Raw genomic sequence first — 6,525 nt, 5'->3', positions numbered from 1 at the left:
AAATAAATGTCAATATTTTTTTCGTCCTTTTTATATCCTTTTATTGGTTTTATTTAATTCCTGCGGTAGAGGGGGGGAAAACACAACACACGAGCTGGCTTTAAAAACAACCATGACAAGGGCTCAACATCGTTTTAAAATAATGAACCCCTGAACAGGGGCTCGACAGGGTTTTAAATTAACCCCTAACGCAGAGAGGAGTCCAGTTTCAGGAAATCCAGCTTATACATTATTTTTCCCCTTCGAGTCCCCGCGCCAGCTCCGGAGGGATGGCAGTGCTCAGGCTCTTCCCTGACCAGCATCTGTGCATCCAGCTGGGCTATACAGGTGACAGAGGGGCTGGTCGGTGTCGCTATGGCAAAGTTTCCCTATATTTTTGGAGTGCTGGACTTAAAAACATCCCTAAAACCCTCGCCAGCGTAGGAACAGACTACAGGATCCCCAGAGTTCATTCCGTTTCTGGAGAGAATAGAATGGTGATGTTACAAAGGAAAAATTCATTTTTCTCTGCCTGGATAACCAAAAATAAAAATATGACGTTCTATTATCACTTTTATTTCTGCTAATTAGTGCTTAAAACTAAAAAAAGCTCACTTCAAGCCATTCCCACGTCCACCGGGAACGCAGTCACACCTGGCGTGACTCTTCCCGGTTCAGGCGGACAGTGGGGAGACAAGTTTTACGCCGTAGGAAACAAACTGCAACGTGGCTAAGCCAGGTCTAGTTTCTGGTTCTCTTCTCATCTGCACCCAGATCGCTCCCCGGGCTTTGATGCAATTACACCCAAAAGGGCAGTTTCCACACTGTAGTCAAGGTGGAGCTTTTTTGGCAAGACTGAGTCTCCCGCTGCCAAAGCGTAGACGAGGATGGTGCCACTTCCCTCGGTCGGAGGGATGGTCCGAGGGCAAATCTGGACCAGGAAGGGACTGAACAAACACCCTTGTCTGAACCTTCCCCTTCCTTTCTCCCCAGGACAGAGCAGGCACGTCTGCACCCTGGACTCCCACGCAGCCGGGCCACAAACCTCGGGGACAGTTCGTGCTACTGCCCCGGCCCCGTGGGACCCCCAGAAAAGCCCCAGAGGCTAACTGGTTTTCTTCACACCGGACATACTCTGCTCAGGCGGCAGGACCGTCTCGATCTGAAACGACACAAACTGGCCCTTCTTCAGCTTCTTCAGGGAGCTGGCAGCGCTGCTCCCGAACACGTTGTCTTCCACTTTGAAGGCAAGAGAGGGCAGGCCCCGACTTTTCCTTTTCACACTCTTCCGCTCCCGCTTGTAGGCTGTGGTCATGTTGGCAATCACCTGTAAAGCAGGATGCTTGGGTTAGGCCTCGAGAGGCCGCTTAAAAACCAACTCGCATCCGCCTCACGCAAGCTCGGCGAGTGAGAGTCGGCGCTGCAGCATGCAGAGCTCAGCTTGGCAAGCCGAGGCTGTGCCAGCAAGTGCTAGCCCAGCTGGTTGCACCCTGGGGCAAGGGAAGGACTAAGCAAGGTCTTTCCAACCTTATTCTCACCAACCCCAAACTAGCAGGAGACCTCACATTAAGAAATTGTGATTTCACGGCCGTGCTCAGAGGAGCCGTTAGTTCTCCATCAGTAGAGGGCAGAAGGGGATCTAGGCTGGAATAGCACGGAGCCAAAGGAAGCTTTTATCCCTTCCTCTTAATTACAGTCCCAATCCTGGCCCATCTGCAGGCAAGCGTCAGCGACCTGGACACCAGAAGTGCCCTTACGGACAGGGCAGGGTGCTTCGGCGTTACCTAGACGGAGCTCTTGCTGCCCCGTGCCACAATGTGCATCTCCATTTCACAAAAGGGGAATCCGAGCTAGCGAGCCTGAGCTGCCGAAGGGATCAGCTGGGAACAGATCCCACATGTTCAGCTCCCAGGCCTCCTCCCTCCTGTCCCGTTTTACTGCTGCTATTCCCTGCCAAGAAGAATCACAGTCCAAGTGGGATCAGAGGGGACCACATAACCCTGTCTGAGTCTAAGAAATGACTGAGCAAACAAAGCACTTGAGCCTTGTCTATTATTTTTTGGCACACAGATCGCCAAGCACTTTACAGGGGACACTGAGGTCATTTTTCAAGTCAGGAAACCAAGAAATGGAGAGACAAAATGAGTTGTCCAAGGTCACCCAGCACATTAGAGACAGTCGGGAACTAACTGGGAGCTCGCCAAACCCAGCTCTCTGCCCACCGGGCCACTAGTCTTCATGGTAGCCCCGGCCTCCCCAGTTTCTCTCCTCCCATTTTGGGGCAGGGATACTTTTAACATTCTTAATTACACAGCGTGTCCCTAAAGGCTTTTTGTCCCTGCCTAAGGACGGACTCCCTTGGCTGATTTGAGATGCAGATTACAAGGCAGAGTGCCGGACAGGCTGGGACACAGCTCTCATTAGCCTCGATGGGGTAAGCCAGTCCCTCCTATTTCATCACCCACCTCTGAGTAGCAACACCACCAGCTTCCTCGTGGCACCGAACAGCGCCAGCTCAGAGGGTCCGGCTCTGCTTCTGCTGCCCTTGGCACGCATCGAGGTGCCAGCGTCCACCTATCCTCTCAGGCCAGGACTGTGGAGTCTCAGGCAGTGCTTAACCGGCATCTGCCTCGCTCCTTCCCAGCCAGACACGTGGCCTCCCTGCCACGCTCGAGCCCATCAGCTACCTGCTATGCTCGGTGACAGGAGAGAGCCTGCAGGCAAAGGACTCCTGTGAGATGGCATTTCTGGACAGATGGGGCCAGGGGCTCTCTCCGAGTGCCTGAGCAGGCACATGCTGTGGCATGATCCTTGTATGGGCAAATCCCTTCTGTGCAGCTCTTGCACAGCCTGGTGCAAGGGACCCTGCGGGGAGCTCAGCTGCCAAATGATTTCAAGGCACTGTAAGACTTACAATTTCTTTCACCGCATTCTGCTGCTCCTGAACCGCGGCTGTGAATGGCAGGAGGCTGTCTGCCTTACCAGAGCTAGCCCCCTGCTCTTTAGAGTCCTTGACAAAATCCACCTGCAAGGCACAGATATTTGGGTGTTACTCTGGAACTGCGCCAGTGGCAAACCTCCTACAAGGCTCTCCTTTGCTGAGAAGTTACCTCGGACGACAGGCACACGTATCTGTTGAACATGAGGAAGAAGGGGGTGTACTTTGTGACGGAGTTGACTGAGGTGCGGAAATCAAAGAGCACAGGGTCGAGGTTGGTGTCCCATTCACTGGGCTTCTCGTTCACCACATTGCAGATGGAGGATTTGAGCACCTCGGCGCTGCGGTCGTCCAGGCCTGCGCAGTCTGCAGGGTCCGCAGGGGTGAGGATCTGAGAGATGTTCCAGCGCTCGCATAAATGCCGGCTGACCTGCAAAGGCAGGGGGTCATGCTCACGAGACAATAAGGCGGGTTTGCACCACAGCAGCTAGCAGCCTCCACAGCATGAGACTGCACCGTCCCTGTGCCAGGAGATGCTGCTCAGCAGAAAAAGCTCCCCAGAAAAGTTAGAGCCTGACAAAATGTTTTGCAACGACTGTTCCCGTGCTTGAGGCTTCCCACAGCACTGGGAAGCTCGGTTAATCGCAGGGTAGGGCAGGAATCTCATGGACGTCATCTCACAGGACCCTTCCTTCCGAGCAGAAAGGCTGCAGTGTGGCTGGAGGACTTGCACCACAGAACCACAACCTTAAACCCCTAACAGGGTGAAAGCACTGGCAAATCATCTACCGCTGGCAACAGGGCTAGGGCAGGGAGAAGGCATCAGCTCCTTGCCCCCCCTACATGGCACGCTGCAGCTCTGCCTTTGGGACCTGCTGCCCAAAAAAACCTGCTCAAGATCATGTTGCTTTTCCCTGAACCACCCAGCACCTGACCTACCTCCTCACAGAAGTCCCAGCTCTGACTGGCATAAATGTTCTTGGATGCTCCAAACCTGAACAAGAAGAGGATACACAACTGGTTTTACTCCATCAGCTGCAGGGCAGAGCCAGAGGAGTTCAATCAACATGGGTGATAACAGGATATGAAAGGGACAGGGGCCCTCCAGCAGAGCTGGTGCTAAAGAGGCTGGCATGACTTCACCTCCCCAAGAGCAGAGAGAGGTCTGCTTGGCTCCATCTGTTCCAAAACAGCCAAGCCTGTTTGCTTTTGAACGATAAGGCAGCAGGAGAAACAAGCAAAGTTTCTTGCTCTGAATGCCAATCTCTACTGGCCGCATGCATTTTCCACAAGGATGATGTCATGTGGTGACATACGCCATGTCAGTGCAAAATAAACACTTTCTAGGAGGGATCAGGGAACGGTTTTAAAACTTCTGCAGAGAACTGGGGAACCAGCTCTCTTGGCCTTGGAGCTACTCGGAGAACCACTTCTGCCTCTTCTCCCCTCCCCTGATAACAAGAGAACAGGTTCTTCCCAAGTACTCTGTAAAGAGCAACTGAGAGGCGCTGCATGGCCTCTCCTGTAGAAGGGAGAGTCCCTGCTCTCATGGGGAACCATCTCGTGGACATAGAGTATTTTTGCAACACACATGCCAGCACATCCCATCTCACTGCAGAGGTGCAATGTAACCAACAACAGAAGAGCCCACCTGTAAAAAATTGTAGCTAGGGCTTTAGCCACTGACAAGGGATCTTTCTTCTGCAGCGGAGCAGACTCAACCCACTTAGTGAAGTAGTCGGTCACAATGAGGACATGTGTATTGCTCTGGCTCGTCTCAGGAAAAGGTCCTGCACAAACAAGCATCAAGAAAAATCAATGTGATGCTGTAATATCACCCAAATGAGGAAAGTTAGAAACCCAGCCCAGCAAAACAATCGCTGCGAAAACGACCATGACTCTCTTCTGCAATGAAGTTTGGCCAGTACATTTCTGTGACCTTTGTCAGCAAAAATACACCTATCGCAGTCTCAATTCTGGGAAGTAACGCACGCCCACAACTCCCACTGCGTGTGGAGAGGGAGCCGAGCCAGTCACACGCATCAGGTTGCACCCCGGTAGGCTGCTGTGGCCTCCTTGGCACCTCCTCACCGCAGACGCGGGCAGCTTTCACTCAAGCGCGGCCGCAAGTCTGCCACACTTCCCGACGGCTGGCGTGGAAGCCTTGAAAAGCCTGTCTGTCAGCTGCAAACACTCACCATGAATGTCTAATGCCAGCACTTCCCAGGGTGATTCCACTTTGACAGGCCTTGCTTTCCGCAATACGTTCTTGTTGTGCTCTGCGTTCTGGCACGTTTCACACATTTTGATCTGGAAAGGGAAAAGACATATCAAAGGACTTTAAAATATGCTGATGAATTCTGTCAGATTCAGACTGGACAGGTTATGAAGGGATGAGAGGGACAGTACGTCTGAGCAGCGTCCTTCTACCTGATAAAAACAGCGGGGCGCAAGAAAAAGAGGACAAAACAGGCCAACACAGCTCACCTTTCACAAAACTCACCTGACAGCTTTCTCTGACACAATAACCAATGCTTTCAATGTGGCCTATAGCTAAGACATTTCTCACCCTGTTTTTAGGCAAATACTTATTGTATTTTAAAATTCTACTGCCGGTTAGAAAAGTCATCAGCCCTAGGATGTTGGAAGAGCGCGGGCTGCTCGGACCATGCAATACAACCACCCTTCTTCAAACCACGCTGTTGCAGAGCCCTGCTGCAGGCAACTTTCGGCAATAAAACAGGTGAGGCAAAGCAGCCAAGGAAAGCCGTCGGAAACACTGAGCTCCTCCTGTTACACTAGTTTAGGGAACTGGGCAGCTCTGGTAGGAATCCGGACTGCTCAAAGCTAGACCCAGCAACACTCGTCTGAAACAACCCTATACGCCCATGCTGGCCAAAACTGCCCTGCACGAGGAGGCCTACCTGCGCAGGTTTCCTGACGCTCGGGGGAAAGACATCCAATCTATCCAGCTGTCTTGGGACGTTCCAACAGTTTCACCTGCAGAGTTACTTAGTGCGTGGCTTCAAAGCAACAGGCACTAGAAACGACATCATCCCTGCATCAGGGCTCTTCTAGCTGCTCACTTGGGACTGCTGCCTGAACGTCCTGGGAAATACTCGCGTCATTGACACGGTCAATGCTCTCAACTTACCCAGTCCACAACATCCTTCACAATCCCCAGCCAGTAGTACCGGCTCTGAATCCGGTGCACGGTCTTCTTCTGGCCCAGATGGTTCCCGATTTCGGTGAAATGGCTTTCCAGAAAGACTTGCCGCCTCCGTTCAGGATCCACAATCACCTCGCGCTTTTCCTCCTTCTTGGGTCCCACATAGTAGAGGCAGCCGCCTGCAAACGCGAGACATTTATCTAAAAAGACACACCCTCGCAGTCATTTCACCTACTCGGTCCCAGTGAAAGGGTAATTTCCTACAGCAGGAAAAACAGGTGAGACACAGCAAAGCGGGGCTGTTGCCTTGGGAGCTTCTGTAATGCCTCTGGAGAAGCTGCTAAACTGGAATCATCCCCAAATAAACCCAGGGACCTCTTTTCTGCATCCAGAGCTGAGCAAAATCCTCCGCCCAGATAAAGCGGACCTCTCCTGGGTC

The sequence above is a fragment of the Pygoscelis adeliae genome, unplaced genomic scaffold (genome assembly GCF_000699105.1).
Source record: "Pygoscelis adeliae isolate BGI_AS28 unplaced genomic scaffold, ASM69910v1 Scaffold93, whole genome shotgun sequence".
Lineage (NCBI taxonomy): Eukaryota > Metazoa > Chordata > Aves > Sphenisciformes > Spheniscidae > Pygoscelis > Pygoscelis adeliae.
The sequence above is the reverse complement of the archived record's forward strand: the minus strand, read 5'-3'. Positions refer to the sequence as shown.